Below are 24,119 nucleotides of genomic sequence, written 5' to 3'. Positions count from 1 at the left end.
AAAGGAAGAGCAAAAGCAGATTAACATAACCAGGCCTGTTCAGGTTGACCCTCTTATTGCTGTTTTCTGAGGTTCATGAAATTCAGCAGATGCCAGCATTGACAAGTTTGTTAACTCATAGTCCCCACTCCTGCTGCTCAGCCCATGACACATGCATGAGATCGCAGGTCGGGTGGGGGGGGGCACCAACGATGCTTCCCTCCTGGGGTGTAATCTGTTGTAAGACCGGCCCTGGTAATGAACCATACCGGTGCTACAGGCATCCCCATTCCCATTGAGCCCTATGAGGCTCAAATGGGAATGGGGATCACCCGATTCCGGCACCCACGAAAGGGCAATTACTGGGTCTGGCAGAGCCGGAATACCCCGGTAATTGCCCATTCGCGGGTGCCGGACTTTCTTGCAAGTTTGGAGGTAGCCAGGAAGGCTACCTCCAACCTTGTAATGAGGCAACAGTCCATGAATCCAATAAGGGAGCTGTAGTGTGGCTTAGAAGATCACACTTGCAGCCACTCTTCAACATGTTCATGGCATTGGGCAAGCTCATGGGGTCCTGTAGGCACATGAGCGTTATTTCCAGTAGCAACTGCACAACACTGGTATCCTCCAACTTGCCAATGTCTTTCTCGAACACCGCCTCTGGTTTCACCAAAGTCATCTGCGGGTCCTGCGGCACTCCTCATGTCCCCTTCATCCACATTTTAAAGTCTAGATTTGCAACCAAACATATATTCCGCTGAGCTGACATCACGAGTGAGACTTGTCAGAGGCGCGGATCCCTGGGCTATCAAATCTGCTCCAACTGGGAAAAAATACCCTACCCACTGGCTTGCCGAAATCCCTTGTGCCTGGGCCCTCTCTTACACCCCCCAACTTAGTGGCACTATAAAAAAAAACTTCAGCTGAATGTCTACTCTAAGCCAAAGGTCGAAATCCCCTAAAATACATTCAAAGTCAGCATTCACAGAACTGCTGGGATTTGGCCCAGTGTGCAAGAGACAACAAAGGCAGAGCAACTGAATGCAGTTTGTTAAATGTACTGTTTTTTGAGGCCCTGTTCATGCTACTGCTGGCCTAATTGATTTGAACTTGTTTTTTCTGAGTGAAGTGGGCAGAAGACTGTTCTTCCCAAACCTCTTCCTATACCTATGCTTCTGTGGCAGAGCTATGAGTTCCATCCACCCCCTATCCACGTTGCTCTCTCGCTCAACTTCTTCTTTAGCACCACAGTGTGAACTCATTTCCCTTTGTAGTGCAGTGTCTCCACTTACACTTCCCCAATAGGTTTCGCAGCCTTTATACTATTCCACAAAACTTCTGCTAAAACGTTTCGGTCTTTCTGATTGGAGACCCTTGCTCTTCCAGCCCATTAGTCCACCGCGCACCAATGCCACCCTGTGCACGCTCTCACCACATAACCAGTTCTGCAGGGACGAATGCCCTTTATTTGATCTGCTTTGCTGGCCGGGAGCGGGCGAGGGAGCCTCTGGTTGCCCGGGATATTGATTGAGGCAATACTATGAGGCTGTGGGCTCCTACAGGCTTACGTTGAAGGGGAACAGCAGGGACTTTGAGAGGAATTTTGTGTGAATTGGAATTCCAGATTCTACTTTCAGCTATACCTAGTGTTGTAGGTCTGTTTTCATTTTCGGCAAAGGCATGGCCGTCTCCTCCATTTCCTCCCAGAGTATATTCTGGGGAAGTTCTTAATGATATGCAATCGAGTGTAACTATACCATGGCGTTCTGTGCTATCTGTTTCTTCCACCGAAGGTCTCTGTCTCCAGATCCTGGCATCACAACCCTTGCACTTGTGCTTCTTCTGGCGGCTCTAACCCATGGCTACAGCTACAAGAACTGCTACAGGAACGACATGCAGAAAACCACCGTCACATGCCAGAACCTGCCAGCGGAACAGCTGCTGGACATTGTGGGGGACCTTCACAATGACATCCTGCACCTGGAGATCACTCAGAACAACTTCAGGACTGTGTCTCACCATGGGTTTGCCAACTTAAACAGACTGGCCTTGCTGAGCATGGCAGCTAACCAAATCATGCAGGTGGACTCTGGTGCCTTCCGCGGATTGATCAATCTCTCAGTACTGAATCTTTCCAGTAACAGCCTCAAGAACCTGAACTTGGGCACCTTCCATGACTTAGGAAACCTGACTAGCTTAGTTTTGAGCAACAATTCCTTGTCTAGCTTTGCACTCAGGATTCTACGACCACTTGTCCGGCTTCAATACCTTGATATTTCCTGGAATCATTTCTTCAACTTCGTTCTGGTTGTCAAAGCCATAAAGGACTTAACAGACCTTAGAGTGCTGGTGGCCAAAAGAAACAAAATTGTGGTTTTTGAGGCATCTGGTGCTCTCCCTCCCCAACTATACAATTTTGCACTGTCCAAAAATGTCATTACCTCACTGAGTTTCTCAACTGATTTTCTGGTCAAAGTATGGAAGCTGGATTTGTCATACAATAACATCAGCAAACTACAGAATCTGACATTGCTGAACCTCTCTAGCCTTCTTCAGCTTGATGTGGCAGGAAACCCAATGGGATTTGAAGAGGTGAAGAATCTCATGGGTTATCTCCATGTGGTCAGGACAATGAGCCTCGGTTTCCTGAATCTGACTCATCGGGAGACCTTGACTGAGCTGTGTGGGCAGCTCCAGGAATCTGTGCGCTACCTCAAGCTGGAGGGGAACAAATTTGAGAAGGTTAGTGGCTCAATGGAGGGATGCCATAGATTGACCGAAATGGACATGTCAGAAAACGAGATCCAGGTGCCGGATCTTTTCACCTATGGCTCCCCACCTGCATCCTTGAGGCGGCTCCTTCTTGTCAACAATAAGATCCACACACTTCACTTCTGCAGGAAGGGAATTGGAGCAGATGTCACAGGAACCTGCTTGCCCAGCCTTCAGTACCTCTCGCTACAGGACAACCATCTGTCAACTGTGCAGAATGGCGCTTTCCAGGGCTTTTCTAATCTCACCAACCTCGCGCTGACAATGAACGAGATCAGCTTCATCGGCAAGGATGCCTTCCAGGGTTTAAGCCAGCTGCGGTTCCTCGCCCTTAGCTATAATGCCATCGGAGAAGTCTTCTGGGAGACTTTTGCAAGCATTCCCAACATGGAGCATCTTAAGTTATGGAAGAATCGCATCTCCGTCTTGAATAACTCCACATTTGTCAGCCTTGCACACCTCAGGATACTAGACCTAGGTAGGAACAACATCAAACGAATTAATAAGGACAGCTTTGTGGGGCTTCACTCCCTGAAGGACCTCTACTTGGATGGAATCCACCTGGAAAGCATCAGTTTGACTTTCTTCCAGGACTTGGATGGCTTGGAGGTCCTTGATTTAGCAGGCAACTTTCTGGAGTTCACCTCTTGGAACCTTCCAGATCCACCATTTGTGCACTTGAGGAACTTACGGTCTTTAAAGCTACAGGGACAACAACCTGATGGGCTGAATCTCCTGCCCTACAACATATTTACAAAGCTGCAGAACCTGAAAGAGTTGACAATCTCCAGCAACAGATTTTCCACCCTGGGCACAACCCCATTCCAAGAGCTGGGCAACCTGACCCACCTGGACATGCGGGACATCTCCAATGGAGACCAAATTCTGCAAAACAAGTCCTTCCAGGGGCTTGTCAGCCTCCGATGGCTGAGGATGAACAATGCTGGCCTGGGTGAGAGGCAATTGAGGATGCTCCAGGGCCTGCAGAGATTGAGCACCTTGCTGTTGACTAGCAACATGATCCATATTGTCCCAGTTGGCAGCGTGCAAGCCCTACCGAGCCTGCAGTATTTGGATCTCCGGTACAACGTCCTGATGTGCACCTGTAGGAATGCACCATTCCAGAAGTGGGCAAAAGACAGCCCCGTGCAGGTGGTCTTGTTCCACCACTACCGCTGCTCAGGCAATAGCCGCATGGTGGAAATCCTGGCAGGATTCAAGGCAACGGTCTGCAACACAGACCGGGGGTTTCTTGCCTTTCTCTGCACCACACCGGCCCTGCTTTGCTGCCTGCTTGTCGCTGCTCTCTATGCCAAAGGAAAATGGTACTTCAAGTATGGTTTCTACCGTCTGCATGCTTGGCTGATAGAAGCACAACTCCACCATGGAAAAATCAAGACCCACAGGTACCAGGAGCCTACCCTCTACCCACTTTCTGGGACCAACATTTTCCAGCAGCAAATGCTAGCCCCTGGCACTAGCTATCTGTCAGGGCTATTCTTCGCGCTCGCCTTCGCTTGCTGGCTCTATTTCACCACCTTTAATCATACTTCCAGATCTCCTGCCTGCTTCGCCTCTATTCCCCTCGCTGTTGTTCCTCACTTTGCTTCCAATTACCAGGCGCTATTCCTCCGTCTGCTGCTCTACATGTTTATTTATTTTGATTTATTTTAGCATTTATAAAGAGCACCAAACCCATAAGCATCAGGGTGATGTTGCTTTACTGACTTTTTCCAGCTCTATTCCCCCTTTTTTTTTTCTTATTGACGGTTTCCTTAGCTGTTTAGTTGCACAAGTCCACTTTCTGTTTCTCTTATTTCTTGCTCGCTTGGAATGATTCCTCTCTCTGTTGCTTTTATTTCCAGTTCCAGTCTATGTTTATGACTCTACTCACCCTCACCTGGTTGCTCTTATTCCTAGCTCGACTGTCTGCCCCCTGAGTGGCTTTATCCCTCCCCCTGTTTCTCCAATTCATGTTCCTCCTCCCTCTCTCCTATCAAAATGGCATGTCCCCTCTCTAATGTGATTGGGTGTTCTTATATAGGGCACGCAGAGTATGATGAGTTTAGGGGACTGGGGCTCTGTCATGGATCATTTTTATTTGAAGACAATGACATAATCGCCAGTGGCAACTTGTAGAACACCAACAGGCTTGTAAAGATGTTTGTTTGTTTGTTTGTTTGTTTATTTATTTGGTAATGCGCGCCAAACCCTTGGGTAGCCGGGCGCAACAGTGTACAAGAAATCTTAAGCGTATTACAGTATTTGGCATGAGTATATAAAACACATAGGCAAAAATATATGCAAGAATATATGCAAACATATGTACAGGGCATATCTTGGGATGTCTGAGGCACTCTAGCAAGTTTATCTAAACAGACAGATATATAATCAAGTTTATAAGTCAAACTCATAAATCTAGGTATCATATGTGGGCTAGGTAGGTAGGGATGCATGCTTGGCTCTCTCTAGTACGGAGTAGTACATGGAAGCAAAAGGTTTGGTATGGGCCAAGGTGGAAGTAGGCTAGGTGTCAGTCAGGTTATGTGTCAGTGGCATGCAGCCATTTAAGTATCTTGTGTCTGAATTTAGGGTACAGTTGTTCGGTTCTGAGGTCGAGTGGTAACTTGTTCCAGTAATGAGCAGCTTTGACAGGAAAACTAGTTCCTCCCGCAGTCGAGCGTTTGAACCCAGGAGTCTCTAATTTAAAGGTGTTAGCAGATCTCATGGGGCGCGTGGATGTTTTCCTCGTTATTTTTTCCACTAGGTACGGGGGGGGCTAAGTTGTTCAGACATTTAGAGGTGAGGGAAGCTGTTTTGAGTATGGTTCTGTCCGTTATCTTTAACCAGTTAACCTCTTTCCTGTATTTGGTGATGCGCTCTCTGTGTGGGATGTTTAATGCTGCTCTTAAGGCATTGTGCTGCAGTCTTTGAATTTTATCTGTGATGTATTTATTGGCTCCAGAGTACAGGGCATTGCAGTAGTCTAACCTAGACATGATAAGAGCATTGGCTAGAGTGATACAACTAGCATTGGAGAGGTACGGTCTGGATGCGCGGATGAGTTTGCAGGTGTAAGCGGTAGAAGAGGCAAGGGAGTTGACTTGCTTCTTGAGAGTAAGGGAGGAGTCCAGATAGAATCCCAGGGTTTTAACCACAGACATCACCGTAATAGGGTTGTTATCAATGCTGAAGGATGTTTAGTTTGGGCTTAATTTTTGGATGTTAGCTTCAGATCCTAAGATTAGTATCTCCTTTTTATCGTCATTCAGGCAGAGGCTATGTGAGGCCATCCTGCCTGAATGAGGGTGTATATCTTGTTCACCAAGGCTGAGTGTGCCTCAAAGTCACCCGAAAGAGGTATGAGGAGCTGGGTGTCGTCTGCATAGTTTGTGTAGGTGACACCCAGTCTGTCCAACTTGTCAAACAAAGGCTTGGTGAAGATGTTGTACATGGTGGGGGAGACACAAGATCCCTGTGGGACATCACAGGTTATTTTGATAGGGTCAGCAGAGTCGGAAGTGGAGAAGACTCGCATAGTGCGATTAGCTAAGAAGGATTGGACCCAGGTTATGGCATCTCCGGTGAAGTTGGCGGCAGATCCGAGGTGGTTACATAAGACTGCATGGTCCACCAAGTCGAAAGCTGCCGTCAAATCCAGTAAGAGGAGCAAGGCTGTTTTTCCATTATCCTTTAGTTCCTTAATTTGTGTCTTTAGGTCTAGCAGAGCTGTTTCCGTACCATGGAGTGGGCGGAAGCCAGATTGCCGCGAGCCAAGCAGGTGGTTAGCTTCCAAGTAGTCCTAGATTTGTATGTAGGCAGCTCTGTCTAGGATTTTAAGTAAAAATGGCACGGTGGTGATTGGTCTATAGTTGGTAGGGATAGTGGGGTCCAAGGTTTGCTTTTTAAGTAGTGGGAGGACCCATGATTCTTTGAGGTTGGTGGGTACCGTGTTGGATTTAAAGGAGGAGTTTATAAGCTTGGAGATAAAGGGAGCTAGGTCCCTAGCTGCGTCCTTTAATTTTTGTGCTGGGCAGGAGTCGCCCTTGCAGTTTGAGGGTTTGAGGGAGAGTATTATTTTTTCTGTGTCGATTATGGAGATGGCCTTGAATCTGAACGGTGTGGTAGTCCTATTCTCCTGAGGTTGAGGTGTTTGTTGGTCTAAGGGTGACAGTGTGGCCTTTTTGTTTGAAATTTTGCATTGATGAGAGGAGATTTTGTTAGAAAGGGCGTTTTGTATGTTGGTGCACCATACTGTGTTTTCAGGGGCATTGTCTATTGGTTGAATTGGGGATTCCAGTTCATGGAGGATGGCGAATAGCTCTTTAGTATTAGAGTTAGCTTTCGCAATCCTGTTATTCAAGGTATTCTTCTTGGTTTTGATTATTTCTTTTTTGTAAAATTTGGCAAATTCAGTTAGGTTGTTTTTGTTGTTTTCAGTGGGTGAGTGGCGCCAGGTGCATTGGAGCTTTCTTTTTTGTAATCTTAGAGATTTGAGGTGGGGCGTAAACCAGGCATTTAAGTGGGCTTCTTGTTTAGCTTTGCACAGTTTGATTGGAGCAATTGTGTCTAGTGCTTTAATGATAGCATCATTGGAAGTATTTACTAGGGAGTCAGGGTTGTTACTTTCCAGTCCAGATATAGCTGGAAGGAGGAGAGAGATAATATTTTCAGCGGTTATATCCTTCTTACTTCTGGTCGGGAGAGGGGGAACCATGTTGTTAATTTTAGGGCTAAGGAGATCTAGTGTGGCGGAGAAGGTTATTAAATAATGATCAGTCCATGTTAGTGGAGCAATATTGGTAATGCTGATGTTGCAATTCAGTTCAGATACCCAGTCGAGGGTCCTTCCTTTGATGTGGGTAGGGGAGAGGACTTTTTGATCAAGACCGTGGTCCTTTAGCAAGGCTGCAACTGACTCTGCATGTTTATTGCCAGTCTTCATTGAAGCCGAGATTAAAGTCTCCCAACAGTAAGGTTTGGGAGTGGTCTTTGGTGTTGTTGGCTATAATGCTAGTTAGATCGTCTTCAAAGGTGCCTAGTGGCCCAGGGGGCCTATATATCAAGTGGATTGAGAGCGTGCGATTATTGGAAAGGGACATTTTGGCTGTAAGTATTTCACAGGATGAGTAGGAGACTGACGTGGCAGGTATAATGAGATTGGTAGATTTGAAGATGATGGCTAGTCCACCACCTCTGGCATTTGGCCTGTCAGCTCTGAGGATTTAGTATCTATCGGGCACTGCTAGCATTAGAGTTGGTCCCGCAGCCTCGTGAAGCCAAGTCTCAGTTATGGCCAATAGGACCAGGTTGTCATTATTTAGGATGTCTGCAATTTCTGAGGCGTGGGATACCACTGACCTAGTGTTAATGAGGGATCCTGTTAGCGTTAAAGAGCTATTAAGTTTGGTTGTTTGGGGAGTTTTAGGTGGTGAGGTATCTAGAGTTACGTCAGTTTTAGTAGAGGTTTGAGCGCAGGTATAGGTGGATTGCTTGACTAATCGAGACAAGTTTTTTGGCTGGGTATTGGTGCGTCTGTTGGCATTATTAGGGTGGTTTCCTACAGGTTCATAGATGCTAGGCAATCTAGACCGGAGTCTCAGGTTTCTGTCCTTTGGGGGGGGGAGGAGTAGTTTTGATAGTAAAGGCCATTATAGCAGTGATAAGTATTAGGGTCTGAGTGACTTTAATGAGGCAGGTAGGGACATTTTCTGTCTATGCCAGGAGCATTCTGTGTGCTGGCGTCTAGATATTTTCAGCCTGGGTAGCAGCTACGTTTCTGTGTTAAGTAGGCATCGCTCCTGTATCCAAGCACCAGTAACAGGCTTGGCAGATCGCTGCAGAACCATCCCTACAAGACTATGAGGAAACAGCTGCTATTGCAAAGCATCAGTAATGGGCATCTTTGCACTCTTAGAAGCAATTATACAATTCTCAAACTGAAATGGAATAATTCACAAAGCTATGTTACATTACATTTGTACACTCGATCCAGGTGTTTCTTCCGGTCGTTGCTTCCCATTTCTTCTCTTTATTCCACCTTGCCTTCCAGGCTTTCATTTTCTTTCTCTTTTTCCGTGTTTCTTTCCTTCCTCCATTCCATGTTGCTTTCTATCTTTCCTTCATTCTAGTTTTTTGTTTGTTTATTTCAGCTGACAAACAATACACGCTCTGCTATGACCAGCTTGCCTCCAATCATTGCCAACGGTGCAATTATCCCGTCCATGATGCCCTTAGAAGATGATCTGACAAATACACGGAAAATCGACGTCAAAACTCATTTAAAAAAAATGAACAACACACTTGACTTCCCGCCAATAAATATGATCAGATCAACCGCATGGGTAGGAGCCTTTTCTGTGACTGGTGGCAAACTCTTTGCATTTCTCCCACCTGGCATACAACATAGTTCAGAAGTATTACCGCAGAAAGGAGCCTATTACCCCGTGCAAGAGTTCACACGGTACCCACATTATTTCCTATCAGTTATTAATCCCCACTCTATTAGTCATGTCTTACTCCCTCTTAACCAGTGTGTGTGTTATGTACATGGTCACCGTTAGATGAACATGTGAGCCTGGTGGAGATGTTTGCCATTAGTCATTTGGAGAGCCTTCAGTGGTGGGGGGCGGGGGAGGTCGGAGGGGGGGGGGGCTTTGAGTGAAGTGCTTTAGTATTAAGTTAGTCTATTAGGTGCCGTGTAAATGTAGTCTATCCAACACACAACATGCGTTTGGTGTTTCTTTAACGCAAACGACTCCCAGCGACGCCTGTGTGTCTAACGAGTGGCTAGTAGTAAGTGCTGGTTTAGAAACTAACCTTATTTACCTCAAAACAAACAGAGACAGCATGCGTTCACCAGCTGAGGGTGGATGAAAAGACGAGTGATAACTATTGGAAAAGGGTGTTGCATAGCCTGAAGGCCATGAGCGTAATTTTAGGGGGGGACAGGGGTGTTTGTCCCCCCAACTTTCATGGCACACCATTTTGTCCCCATTCATTTGGCTGGGGCACCTTTTCTTCAGATGTCATGTCCTATGCCACTCCTTCCCCCAACATTTTCAGCAAAGTTACTCCACTGGTGAAGGCTCCCTTTGGGTATAGTATGTCTAGCCTAATCTTATTCCAGGTTGGCAACGCGTGAAGACTTTCCCACCAGTCGTGGGATGGGCTGAGGTGTGATTACTCTGATAATGATACTTATGGACTGGAAGTAAGGTTGCGCATACTTTTCTGAAACAAGATTGCCAACTAATGAGGCTTAATTTGTCAGATTTCTCTAGGGGAAGGAAGGAAGGAAGGAAGGAAGGAAGGAAGGAAGGAAGGAAGGAAGGAAGGAAGGAAGGAAGGAAGGAAGGAAGGAAGGAAGGAAGGAAGGAAGGAAGGAAGGAAGGAAGGGAGGGAGGGAGGGAGGGAGGGAGGGAGGGAGGGAGGAAGGGAGAGAGGGAGGGGAGGAAGGAAGGAAGGAAGGAAGGAAGGAAGGAAGGAAGGAAGGAAGGAAGGAAGGAAGGAAGGAAGGAAGGAAGGAAGGAAGGAAGGAAGGAAGGAAAGGAAGGAAAGGAAGGAAGGGAGCAAAGGAAGAGAGGAAGGGAGGGAAGGAGGAAGGAAGGAAGGACGGAAGGAAGGAAGGAAGGGAGGGAGGGAGGGAGGGAAGGAGGGAGGGAGGAAGGGGGAGAGGGAGGGGAGGAAGGAAGGAAGGAAGGAAGGAAGGAAGGAAGGAAGGAAGGAAGGAAGGAAGGAAGGAAGGAAGGAAGGAAGGAAGGAAGGAAGGAAGGAAGGAAGGGAGGGAGGGAGGGAGGGAGGGAGGGAGGGAGGGAGGGAGGGAGGGAGGGAGGGAAGGGAGGAAGGGAGGGAGGGAGGAAGGGAGGGAGGGAGGAGGGAAGCAAGGAAGGAAAAGGAAGGGAAGAAGGAAGGGAGGCAGGGAACAAAGGAAGGAAGGGGGAAGGGAGCAAAGGAAGAGAGGAAGGGAGGGAAGGAGGAAGGGAGGAAAGGAAGGAAGGAAGGAAGGAAGGAAGGAAGGAAAGGAGGGAGGGAGGGAGGGAGGGAGGAAGGAAGGAAGGAAGGAAGGAAGGAAGGAAGGAAGGAAGGAAGGAAGGAAGGAAGGAAGGAAGGAAGGAAGGAAGGAAGGAAGGAAGGAAGGGAGGGAGGGAGGGAGGGAGGGAGGGAGGGAGGGAGGGAGGGAGGAAGGGAGGGAGGAAGGAAGCCAGGAAGGAAAAGGAAGGGAAGAAGGAAGGGAGGCAGGGAACAAAGGAAGGAAGGGGAAGGGAGCAAAGGAAGAGAGGAAGGATGGAAGGAGGAAGGGAGGAAGGGAGGAAGAATGGAAGGAAGGAAGGAAGGAAGGAAGGAAGGAAGGAAGGAAGGAAGGAAGGAAGGAAGGAAGGAAGGAAGGAAGGAAGGAAGGAAGGAAGGGAGGGAGGGAGGGGGGGAGGAAGGGAGGGGGGGAGGAAGGAAGTAAGGAGGGAAGTAGGGAATGAAGGAAGGAAGGGAGCAAAGGGAGGGAGGAAGGGAGGGAGGGAGGAAGGAAGGAAAAGGCAGGGAAGAAGGAAGGGAGGCAGGGAGCAAAGGACGGAAGGGAGGAAGGGAGCAAAGGAAGAGAGGAAGGGAGGGAGGGAGGAAGGGAGGAAGGAAGGGAGGAAAGGAAGGGAAGGAAGGAAGGAAGCCAGGTTCGTAATTGTACACTGTACCTGGAACCTTTGCCTCTGAGAGTTGGAGAAAGTGTCCTGCCGTGATCAGTCATGTCTATCTTAGCCACGGCCTTATCCGGGGCAATGTGAAAGATGGCTGACCCCCAAGGCCCACTGGAGCATTCACTTATGAAGCTACTGAACATATTTTTACAAGTCTGTTGGTGTTTACATTTCAACCGCGGAATACGTCAATGTTTTAAAATAATATTATTTAGGACAGTGCCCCTTTAAACTTGAGTGAGAGAGCGGGCAGAGCCTACAATGACAAAAGGTGTCCGACCTATGGACACTCCCGCCTGCTGCAATCACCCAATTATTATTCATACACATTCGAGATGGCCATGTTTATCTCCAACGACCCTTTGAAGTAATGGTAATTTCTGTAATGTTCAAGAGGAGGCCAACATGTGCTCAACGCGTTTCGGGGATGCTTTCCCCTTCTTCAGGAGGACGGGAGTGTCCATAGATTGGACACCTTTTGTTGTATGTTGTATTCCGATCTCGTGTCAGGGTCGGTATTCCTCCCCTGCAGCCACAGCAGCGGAGCACCTCAGCAGGTGTGGACTGATTGCTAGATCACAGAGCCTACAATGATTCATTGTGGGGGTTCAGGAGAAACGTACTCGCCCTTAGCACTTAAGGGGATATTATTAATGCCCGATTAGGAAAGATGTAGCCAGTAGTCCCCGATTATGGAGGAGGTGAAGCCAGAGCCCAGTGAAAACCTGAGCACTCCCTCGGTTACAGCATGCAGCAGTGGCGGTGCTTCTGGGTTGCCTGTGATATGGGGATACAAGGTTTGCCCTTGGGTGCAGTAACCCAGGTATGTTTTGTACCCCAGCCTTGTATGGCCCACTGGCCATGCTGGCTGGGGTACTGCATCCTCAAAGGGCCTTGCGGGGGCTCCTGCCATAGATTAGGAGGGCCTTGTGTGGCCAATCCCCGCCGCCCCACTCTGCCCTCCAGGCACTAGAAAGCAGAGAGCGGTGTTTGATTGACACCTGGCCCTGCTTGCTGTCTGGAGGGTTTGCAGGGTGGAGCTTCCGGAGCAGCAGTGCAGTGAGCGGGAGCCTGGAGCTGAGCTGACAAACAGGTAAGCATTGTCTTACATTTATTTTTACAACTCTGTATGTATGCGTGTCTGCCTGCATGTATGTGAGTGGTTATGTGTATGATTGAGTGGGGATGAAATGCCATTACATGTGCATGTGAAAGAATGATGCAGGTGATTGCTGAATGTGCGACTGATGGGTGGGGATGTTTTCGGATTTCCTTTTGAATAGCTGTTAATTTAGTAGTAATTTGCATTTTTTTGCACTGATGTATATGGAGTTATCTCTTACTTGTTCCCATTCTGTTGTTACTCAGTTGAATTATTTTCTGTATAATTATTAAATAAAGTTGGAAAAAATAAATAAATAAATAAAATAAACTGAATGTGCGACTGAATGAGTGAATGAATGCTGCTGATTGCGTCAGTGTATGAAAGGGGAAAGTGCAAGTGCATTCCTTCACTCTCATATTCACCAGCATCTTTTATTTTTAAAAAAATATGATCACATCTTTTTATTGATTTTACTGTAACAGAAAAAGAAAACCAACAAACATAGGTACGTCGAAGCATGATGCAACAGTCTCCACAGGGTGATATGAATACGTAACATGATAAAACAGAAGAGGCCAACAGGTGATCGTGCGCCTTGTTAGAGGTCCGGGATTGAAGCAAAACAGACTACGATACTCCCTCAGCCCTACCCCACCCATTTGCCCCATAATGTTTGACAAAATCCCCTCGCCCCGTACACTCTTCTTTCAAGGGAGGAGCATCGGTTCTCTTCTGCAATCCATTGGCTCAGCCTCGGGCGCTCTGCAGAGCCCCAGGATGCTGCTATCAACCTTTTAACCAGTGCCATCGTCACCCCCAAAAAGCTTTTTTGTGTTTCCTGAATCCGGTGTCCTCCCAGATCCCCAGAAAAGCCAGTTTTTTTTCCAGGGGCACCCGAGTACCCACTGTAGCGGACAATTTACGCAAACACTTCCCCCAGAAAACCTGGACCTGTGCACAGTCCCACAGTGTGTGATAGAAGGTGCCACCCCCCTGTCCACATTTAAGACAAGCATCGCTCCCCACAACGCCCCACTTAGCCAAAGCAGTGCAGGAATAATATACCCGCTGGAGTATCTTGAGTTGTATTAGCCACAGTCTGGCCACAATTCCGACCTCTCTCAGAAACATTAGGGCCTCCACCCACTCTTCTGGTTCCAACCGCCCCACATCCCCTTCCCACCTCTCTTTCAGCCAGGTCAGTTCCTTGGCCCCAAAAGCCGTAATCACCTAGTATAACGTGGACATTACCTTGGAGGAGATACGTGCAGAGAACAAATTAGCCTCCAGGGATGAGCTCCTCTGGATTTCTTCCAGAGAGGGAAATTGAACCCTCAAAGCGTGAGCAATTTGCACATACCGAAACCGTTCCCTCTTTGGCATACCATATTTCCTTTGCAGAGTCTCAAATGAGCAGAGTCGGACCTGCTGCACCATATCTGCTAGGGAGGCTATCCCCTTTGCCTCCTAGCTCCTAAAATTTCCCACTTTTAGCAATTCAGCCAGGTGTGCATTATGCCAAATGGGCTGGTCATGGGTCGGTCTACCCCCCATCCAATGTCCTGGTATGATTTGACCCATACTTGGCAAATGTGCTGCATCAACCCGGGGAAAGCCCCTCTGTACCTAGCCTTCACATGCAATACCTGGCTAGGTGTCCGTCCCTTCATCCTCCTACGCTCAATCGCGATGTGAGGGAGTGCCGGGTCCCTATCTAACCAGTCATTTACTACCCCTAGTTGTGCGGCCCAGTAGTACCTGCAGAAGTTGGACAGGCCTATTCTCCCCTCCCATACTGCCTGCTGAAGCGTCTTCAATGCCACCTGCAGCTGCTTTCCACCCGTAGTGTACTCACCAGCATGTTAAGTGTCAATAGGTGGCTAAACTGGCATTTTGGTGCAGCCAGTATAGCCATTTCTTACTGTGGCATGACATTTATTACTGGGCATCTATAATAAAGCAAACGCGGTTTCCCTTTGACAGATTCTGTGTTCCCCAGTGTCCATGTCCAATGGACCCTGCGAGGCTGGGGGTGTTTTTCCTCCCCAGCCTTGCATGGCCCATTGTGGATGCAGGCTAGTAAAATTCAAGTCTGAATGTGTGAGAAGGCACTCCTGCACCTCCCTCATTCATATGGCCTGCGGAGGTACTTCAAGGGTGCTCTGGCTGCTGCGTGCATGTGCAGGAAGCGTTCTTTGCTGCCTGGTTCCTGTTTGTGCTTTGAGAGTGGAAGAGCGTTTAGAGAGGCACCATTGGTGGGGAGTATCTGGACTGATGCAGAAATAACATTCAGTTTAATGTTTAATGTGTGTATGTTTGCATATATGCGCGTGGAATTAGTTAGTGTATGATGAATGGGTGTGCATGTGAATTCGCAAGTGCATTGTGTATTGATACATGTGTGAATAAGCAAGTGACTGCTGTGTGTGAATGTTGTGTGAATGTGTGCATGCTTGTGTTTTCCGGGATGGTACAATGATTTTGGTGGGACTAGGTGGGAGTGAGCAGAACAGTGTCCAGCATGCTGTTACTGGGTATCTATGTGAAAATATTCATGATAGGTGTTATTACGTGGCTAGACTGGCATATTGGTGAAGCCCATCTAGCCATTGTTTACTGTGGCATGATATTTTTTACTCTGCATCTATGATGAAGCAAGCATGATACGAGGTACTATGTGGCTAGACTGACATATTGGTGCCACCAATCTAGCCATTTCTTACTCTGGCTTGACATTTTATTACTGGGCATCTTTGCTAAAGCAAGCATGACAAGTATCATTATGTAGCTAGACTGGCATTTTGGTACAGCCAGTCTAGCCATTACTTACTTTGGCATGCCATTATTTACTGGGCATCTATGATGAAGCAAGCATGAAAAGTGTTATTACGTAACTAGCCTGGCATTTTGGTGCAGCAAGTCTAGCAATTTGTTGCTGTGGCATGCCATTTTTATTGGATATCTATGATAAAGCAAACATGATAAGTGTTATTATGTGTCCAGACTGGCCTACTTTGCTGCAGCCGGTCTGAACATGATTTCTTATTGTGGCATGGCATTTGTAATGGCAAAGCCAGTAAGAATATGTTCTTATGTGACGATATTGGCATATATTGGCAGAGCCAGCTTGGACATGTTTTCTTATAGTATCATTACTGGCATTATGAGCAAAGCAAACATGAGTATGTTCTTATATGGGAAAATTGCCATATATTGGTACAGCCAGCATGTAAATGTATGGGCTCAGCCAGCATGACCCTTTTTGATATACTGGCATATATTGTGGGGAACGGCATCATGAAAATGCATTGGGAAATACTCCTGTGCACTGTTGGTGACTTGCATTTTTGGGATTTTTTTTATAAATGACCCTACAAAACCGATAGCAAACGGTCCGGTTTTTACCCAATTTTTCACAGAAAGTGTGCTGTATAATGCACAATTTTGAGGCACTATTCAAAAAATGTTCCCTCGGGAGAACAACAACGAACCCCCCTTGGATGGTTCAGGCTGTCTTGTTATGCTCAGTCGCTCTTACATATTTGTGATAAATTTTTCCGCCCCTCCAATTAAACAATTCACCAGCCGCCACTGCTTGTCGTCCTCACAAACGAACACGGATCACACAATTTCCCGCATACTTGGGAAAAAAGGATTCAGGCTCTATGCACCTTTTGTTTTTGACATCTCTGCTGAAACTGACCAAAGAGGTGCCCATTCCGAACAATTTGTGGTGGTTGGTGGACAGGACATATGACAAATGGGTGCAGCACAGAACAGAGAGATTTAAGACTGATTACTTACCGGACACATTCAATAAACTGATTCCCCTTCCTCGTCACTGATCTACCTTTCAAAGAATGAGCCCAGCTCCAAGAGATAGGCACCTTGCCACCCCCCTGAACAAAACATCTGTCTGATGTCATCCTGCAAGCCCCTCTCCACCTGCCGAAGGGTCCATAAAGAACCAATCCAACACTCCCATCAATCTCCCTGTCTCACTCCCCAGACCAGCAGAGCTCAATAACAGTGGAAGTATAGAGAGAAGAGGCGGGTACGAGGATGGGGTATCAGTGTAATGAATGTTAGAACTAAGTAAAATGGGCGCTACAATGACTCGGCTACCGGTTCTTACTTTCATGGTTATATAGAAGAGTAGCATGCTTTTTATAGTTTTAATTCTACTGACCAAACCCACAAATACACAATATACAACTTCCTGCTCGTGAACAGATCTACTTTAATGAATGTGTTAAAATACCACAACCAAACAAAAGCGTACATCTTCAGCACAGGCCACTGTAGCTGCAGACGAAGGGAGAGGCAGCTGGTCGTGCTTGTCCTATGTGTCTATGTTATGGTTTAAAGTTATTATACTGTGCACATGCAACACCGTAGTATTGTCAGAGCACCTAGACGTGTTCGAAAAGAGGCATACCTGTCCCCTACAGTTGTTTCCAGAATGTAGCGTGAGTAGGCGAAGGAGGAGGAGAAACGGGCAAGTGGTAGAGGGAAATAGAAAGAAGGTATCAAATAAAGGACACACGGGGTAAGACACATGAGTGAGATAAAGAGGGGATCGATTGTGGAAGCTTGGATGCATGACACTCCAATAATCATGTGTGGCAAGTGAAAAGTGCATTCCAAGGTGACTGTGTAGAATCGGGGACAGCTGATCACCTGGCTCATTTTGCTACATAACATTTTTGCAGCTTTTTATTGGGGGCAGCCCCCGCGCCCATATCACCCTCCCAGAAATGACCTTCTTCGCGCACTTACTCAAAGTCACCATGGAAGACCTCACATTTTGATGTGATACGCCAGTGTGTGCAATCTTCCAATCACAGTGCCTACAGAAGGGGGGGTTCCAAATACATTCCTAGGGTGTTATGGACAGCTAAAGAAGATGGAATCCGACCCACTCCTCTTCAAGTAAAGAAGGAATAATAATCTTCTGCCCAACATGAAAGGGAAAGATTCATTTGGGGATGAAGCCTTGCCTGGGTCTAGTCAGTCCACAGAAACATGGTCTCCCGAAGGACTGCTAGCAACCATGGTAATGTAAAGCCCAAGGTGGAGACATTGCCTTGCTGGCGTATCGGAAAGTGTGAGACGCCAATGCAACTGGGTTTCCTGGGCCTCAATAGATGCTGGGCTTCTCCAAGGACGCTGAAAGGCCTTGAGGGCTGACCATGGTATATTATCGGTGGGAATTGCCAACCTGGAGATGATAGGGCAAGACTTTATTAGCCATATATGTAGCGGCCCTAATAGGGAAATGTATTCCCATGCATGCCTTCATCCTTCTATTCCCTTAGTAAGCACAGAAAGACTAGGGAGAGCAGTGGCAATGTTATCCCTTTCGGGCTGGCTAAGGCTCTGCCAGGGTGAAGCTCTAGGCTGATCTTTGAGTTAATATGACCAAGGGGATATCTATCCCGAGAGCAAATCTGCTCCCACAATCGATATCCATCTCTAGCGCCGGCTCAGCATCATATTAAGGAGAGGGCTATGCCACAGAAGAGGGGAGGGGACTGAGCGGGCTACCAATGTGTAGAGACAGGGGAGGATGGCCTTGTTTCACTTCTAGTCCAGGGCCTACTCTCGGGAAAGGAGGATCTGGCACCCGGCTCTTGGAACCCTGCTTCCCTTGCCCCTCCGTCCTAGCTCCACCATGCTCCTGCTTACAACCTCAAACACTGAAGTCCAAGGTGAATATCTCTTTCATCTGGAGATCCTAGGATGGCTAGGGAAGAGCAGCCCATAGGAGGGAGACTGCGGAAGGGGTCTCTAAAGCCCCAGCCTTACTGACTCTGGAACTTTAAGCCTCTCTCTGAACTTCGGGTTTACATCCGCCTCTTTACTATTAGGAAAGCGCGAATACCTGCTACTTATGCATGCACCGGGTAGGCTCTTCAGTCTATGGGCCTCATTACGAGGCAGGCGCTGACGGAATGAAGGGGGCGGTACGTCAGGGCCGATTACGAGGTTCCTTTCGCGGGACCCGGATAAGACGTCTGGTAAAACCAGAAGTCTTTTCCGGGACGCGCAAGGGGAAGAGGGAGGTAACAACGGGACACTTATAATGTGCCCGTTGTTACCTCCATCCCCATTCCTATTGAGCCCTATGGGGCTCAAATGGGAATAGGGAATGGTTCCTGCAGGGAGGAATTAGCGGGTCCTCCTTTGTCGGAATCACCCGGTTATTCCTCATTGCAGGGACCCGGTAAAGGAGCCCGGTTTGGTGGCAGCCATGGAGCTAATAGCTCCATGGCTACTGCCAAACTCGTAATGAGGGCCAATGAATGTATGTATATCAGGTTGCATATACCATAAATCTAGCTCAAAAGCCAGGACGCCTTGCACACGAAGGTACGTGAAACATGTAACAGAAGTGTGAGGTTGGGGAAGAAGGAAACACACTAGTGCAGGGATGCAGGGTGATGTTGAGGGACTGGGAAGTTAAGTGGATGTGGAATGACATGCGAGTGGGCGCTAGCCTGATAAGGGCGGGGTATTGTTTTGAAGTCTCTGACCGAAGCTGGAGAAGACTTCTTTCCTAGGGCCTCCCTTGCATGCCTTGACATTCAGTGTCATTGTGGCTTCCCTGATGCATTAGCCTCATGAGATCTTGCCTTTTCAGGCAGGTAAACGGAAGTACTCGGTGTCTTTCAGTCATTTAAGCAGAAGTGCTCGGTGTCTTTCAGTCATTTAAGCGGAAGTGCTCAGTGTCTTTCAGTCAGGTAAGTGGAAGTGCTCGGTGTCTTTCAGTCAGATAAGCGGAAGTACTCGGTGTCTTTCAGATGTGTAAGCGGAAGTGCTTGATGTCTTTCAGTCATGTAAGCGGAAGTGCTCGATGTCTTTCAGTCATGTAAGCGGAAGTACTCGATGTCTTTCAGTCAGGTAAGCGGAAGTGCTCGATGTCTTTCAGTCATGTAAGCGGAAGTGCTCGATGTCTTTCAGTCATGTAAGCGGAAGTACTCGATGTCTTTCAGTCAGGTAAGCGGAAGTGCTCGATGTCTTTCAGTCATGTAAGCGGAAGTGCTCGATGTATTTAAGTCATGTAAGCGGAAGTGCTCGATGTCTTTCAGTCAGGTAAGCGGAAGTGCTCGATGTCTTTCAGTCAGGTAAGCGGAAGTGCTCTATGTCTTTCAGTCATTTAAGCGGAAGTGCTCAATGTCTTTCAGTCAGGTAAGCGGAAGTGCTCGATGTATTTCAGTCATGTAAGCGGAAGTGCTCGATGTCTTTCAGTCAGGTAAGCGGAAGTGCTCAATGTCTTTCAGTCATGTAATCGGAAGTGCTCAATGTCTTTCAGTCAGGTAAGCGGAAGTACTCGGTGTCTTTCAGTCATGTAAGCGGAAGTGCTCGATGTCTTTCAGTCAGGTAAGCGGAAGTACTCGATGTCTTTCAGTCAGGTAAGCGGAAGTGCTCGATGTCTTTCAGTCAGGTAAGCGGAAGTGCTCGATGTTTTTCAGTCAGGTAAGCGGAAGTACTCGGTGTCTTTCAGTCAGGTAAGCGGAAGTACTCGGTGTCTTTCAGTCAGGTAAGCGGAAGTGCTCGGTGTCTTTCAGTCAGGTAAGCGGAAGTAGTGCTCGATGTCTTTCAGTCAAATAAGCGGAAGTGCTCGATGTCTTTCAGTCAGGTAAGCGGAAGTGCTCGATGTCTTTCAGTCAGGTAAGCGGAAGTACTCGGTGTCTTTCAGTCAGGTAAGCGGAAGTGCTCGATGTCTTTCAGCCAGGTAAGCGGAAGTACTCTGTGTCTTTCGGGCAGGTAAGCAGAAGTGCTCGATGTCTTTCAGTCATGTAAGCGGAAGTGCTCGATATATTTCAGTCATGTAAGCAGAAGTGCTCGATGTCTTTCAGTCAGGTAAGCGGAAGTGCTCGATGTCTTTCAGTCATGTAAGCGGAAGTGCTCGATGTATTTAAGTCATGTAAGCGGAAGTGCTCGATGTCTTTCAGTCAGGTAAGCGGAAGTGCTCGATGTCTTTCAGTCAGGTAAGCGGAAGTGCTCTATGTCTTTCAGTCATTTAAGCGGAAGTGCTCAATGTCTTTCAGTCAGGTAAGCGGAAGTGCTCGATGTATTTCAGTCATGTAAGCGGAAGTGCTCGATGTCTTTCAGTCAGGTAAGCGGAAGTGCTCAATGTCTTTCAGTCATGTAATCGGAAGTGCTCAATGTCTTTCAGTCAGGTAAGCGGAAGTACTCGGTGTCTTTCAGTCATGTAAGCGGAAGTGCTCGATGTCTTTCAGTCAGGTAAGCGGAAGTACTCGATGTCTTTCAGTCAGGTAAGCGGAAGTGCTCGATGTCTTTCAGTCAGGTAAGCGGAAGTGCTCGATGTTTTTCAGTCAGGTAAGCGGAAGTACTCGGTGTCTTTCAGTCAGGTAAGCGGAAGTACTCGGTGTCTTTCAGTCAGGTAAGCGGAAGTGCTCGGTGTCTTTCAGTCAGGTAAGCGGAAGTAGTGCTCGATGTCTTTCAGTCAAATAAGCGGAAGTGCTCGATGTCTTTCAGTCAGGTAAGCGGAAGTGCTCGATGTCTTTCAGTCAGGTAAGCGGAAGTACTCGGTGTCTTTCAGTCAGGTAAGCGGAAGTGCTCGATGTCTTTCAGCCAGGTAAGCGGAAGTACTCTGTGTCTTTCGGGCAGGTAAGCAGAAGTGCTCGATGTCTTTCAGTCATGTAAGCGGAAGTGCTCGATATATTTCAGTCATGTAAGCAGAAGTGCTCGATGTCTTTCAGTCAGGTAAGCGGAAGTACTCAGTGTCTTTCAGTCAGGTAAGCAGAAGTGCGAGATGTCATTGCGTTGTGGGTGATGCAGACGGTCTTGAAGATGATGCCGGTCTGAAGAGGCAGCTCCGTCATGGTGGGCGAGATGGTGCTTCTTTAGTTCTTTCATGAGTCGGGCTGTGGCTTGAGTCGGGCTTCAGTCATATATATGATTCTTTTTCTAGATCATCCTCCTACGCGACAAAAAAGCCTTCCATGACGAAACGTGCAGTTTCCTGAAATAAAGTTTGGTGCATGTACTGTACCAATATGGCACAGACGGAGAATGCCAACAGGAAGTGATACTGGAAAGGAATAGGAAGTAGGTGTAGCAAAGGGAAAGGGGGGTGGAAAGGACAAGGTGGGACGCCTGGAAATTGTAGCCCACGATTCAGAGTGCTGACAGTCAAGAGGGAAATGAAAAATGTTCCATAGGGTCAGGGGAGACAGGCACTAGTAGGGGAGCACGGGAGCAGGACGGGGGTCCAAAGCAGGCAATAATGAGGGTGAATGCACAGATTCCCATAGTATTTGCCAGAAGGAGAAAGTTTCTGAATCGCAAATGGAAAAGCTGATCAACGTGACATAGATCCATGCAGGATGGTGTTCAGCGGGTCAGGAGGCATCCGGCATGAGCCAGGACAGAGTTGCCACCATTCATTGCACAATGGTTTTCAAGTCCAATTGAGATAGGAAGGGCTTGATTTTGCAGATGAGCGATTGCTGGCACCATGCTGTCTGGGTTCTCTTAGTAATGTGAGTACTGAATGGGAGGCCACTGTCAATGGTAAATCTGAATGACTATCATCTGGAAATGACGTAGGGCGTGAATATGAAAAGCGTCATGTCAGTGAGCCTGGTCTTTGTTTGAGTATGTCTTGTACCATTGCCGAGGAAGACAAATTCTGTCTTTGTCGAGTTCCATTTCAAGTGAGCCATTGACATCCAGGTTTGGAGGCGGAATTGGCAGTTTTGAGTTGTTTGGTCGGTTGTCGATGATGTTGAGTGATGTAAGCTTCTGGTGCAGTTGCATGTCATCAGTGGATTGGTAAAGCTTGACGCTCTGGTGAGCAAGTGGCTCTCCTAGTGTATCCATGTTATGATAAAGACTGAAGAGAAGATGTTTGCTTGGCAATCCACACATCACCAGCTACTGTTCTGACCTATTGGGATAATATGGATGAGCTGGTGTTGGTTGATGATGTAGTACACATATTGGAGGATGTGTGATTGAATCCCATGCATGTTCAAAGGATGTTGATCAATACTTTGGGAACTACTATGTTGAAAGCCACAGACAATGATCAAGCAAGACCGTAGGTAGGGGTCACCGCTGACTATGATGTGTAGCCCACCGTCAATCAATTGAATGCTGGCCGTTTTTGTGCAGCCTACAAAAGGTGGCGCCCAGACAAGTGTCTCCCACAACCGGGATTAAACTTACCTAAACACAGCACAATGTGCTCACTTTGGCTTTTCTATTCCTCTGACATTCAATTCACACCATTCTATATGCAAACATACCATTCATTCAGCAGCAACCCAACCTCTAATGTACAAAAATAAATTTCAATTGTTTATAACAATATAAAAAAACATAAGAATGTATATTCCACAATTGTTGTATCACTCGTCATACAAGAAAACAACAAAACAAAAATACATTGTTTCACAGAAGCTTGGCTATGGGGTCAGTAAAGTGCACCATTGTTTTGATTTTCATAAAACTTGTTATTTCCTGGTAAAATTCCACTGAGAAAACTAAATATGAAGCAAAGCATAGGTCTAGTCTAAAGTGCTATGTTCTTCATGGATGGCCATTTAATTAGACACAGGCTCATAAATTATCTAAATTGGCCAAACCTGGCTGGCAAGCTCCAAAAGCCAAATACAATGATTGGCTCCGTGGTTTACGTCGCAGACCAAAATAACTTGGTTATGCAATGTCATTTAAAAAAACAAAATGTCAGCACTGGTGTGTTTCGGCCTGTGGTTTCAGTGTCTACTCTCTTCACAGTGTGCCCCTATGAGTTTTCTTAAGACCTTCATCAGGACACAGCAACATTTGTTCCCCCAAATCCATTCTCCATAAATGGATTGGAAAGAACCATCTTTCTGCAGCTCTTGGGACCCTTCATTGTTGTCCCTTTTCTTGCATCTAATGCTGTTGCCAATTTCTAAGTGTTCTTAGTGCTAACATTAAACTGGACACTTATATCTATCACATTTCTTTTTCCTGTCTGTTTAAATCTTCCACTTTTGTGAGGCTTTGCACTATAGTGACATGGATGCTTCCATTCAGTAACCAAATCGCAGCTCTTTTTACTGCCTTGCTTCTCTAGTGAAGTTCTGTGCTACTTCTGCACAGATCTCATCGCGTTCATAGCTGTTGCTAAGTGTGCAGCTAGGGGAGGGTCCCAATTTTCACTTTCCAGTTCACTGTGCTCCAAAATTCCAAATGCACCCCGAATATGGAGCAAACGTTCGCACAAGAGAACCTCTGCTTGTACAGCTAAAAAAAACACTGCATATCCATGTTTTTTTAATTGTGTATTTATAAGGTACCAACAGTGAGACACAGTCACTTCGTGGCGTCACATGTACGGGACCCTCGCGGCCTTACAACCTATGATCAAATACAGTGACAACAACTTTCAGATTGGCGGATAATAAAAGGGCGAAAAAATAAATAGAATCCAAGAGTAATTATTCAAAAGAAATTATGTAAAAGCAATCTACAAACTTCAAATACTAAATTATCCAGAAGTGAAAAATATATAAATAATAATTGAGAAACATTGCCATAAAAGAAATTATCAC

General features: G+C 46.9%; 1 pseudogene; it reads left to right on the top strand.

The window, feature by feature from the left end:
* The first annotated feature begins 1,737 nt into the window (after positions 1–1,737).
* The window catches only part of LOC138447925 (toll-like receptor 13), a 41,381-nt pseudogene continuing 18,999 nt past the window's right edge, over positions 1,738–24,119 (top strand).

Source organism: Ambystoma mexicanum, chromosome 3q, assembly GCF_040938575.1.
Source record: "Ambystoma mexicanum isolate Mex_15411 chromosome 3q, UKY_AmexF1_1, whole genome shotgun sequence".
Taxonomy (NCBI): Eukaryota; Metazoa; Chordata; class Amphibia; order Caudata; family Ambystomatidae; genus Ambystoma; species Ambystoma mexicanum.
Note: the sequence above shows the minus strand (reverse complement) of the source record. Positions and strands in the feature narration are given on the sequence as shown.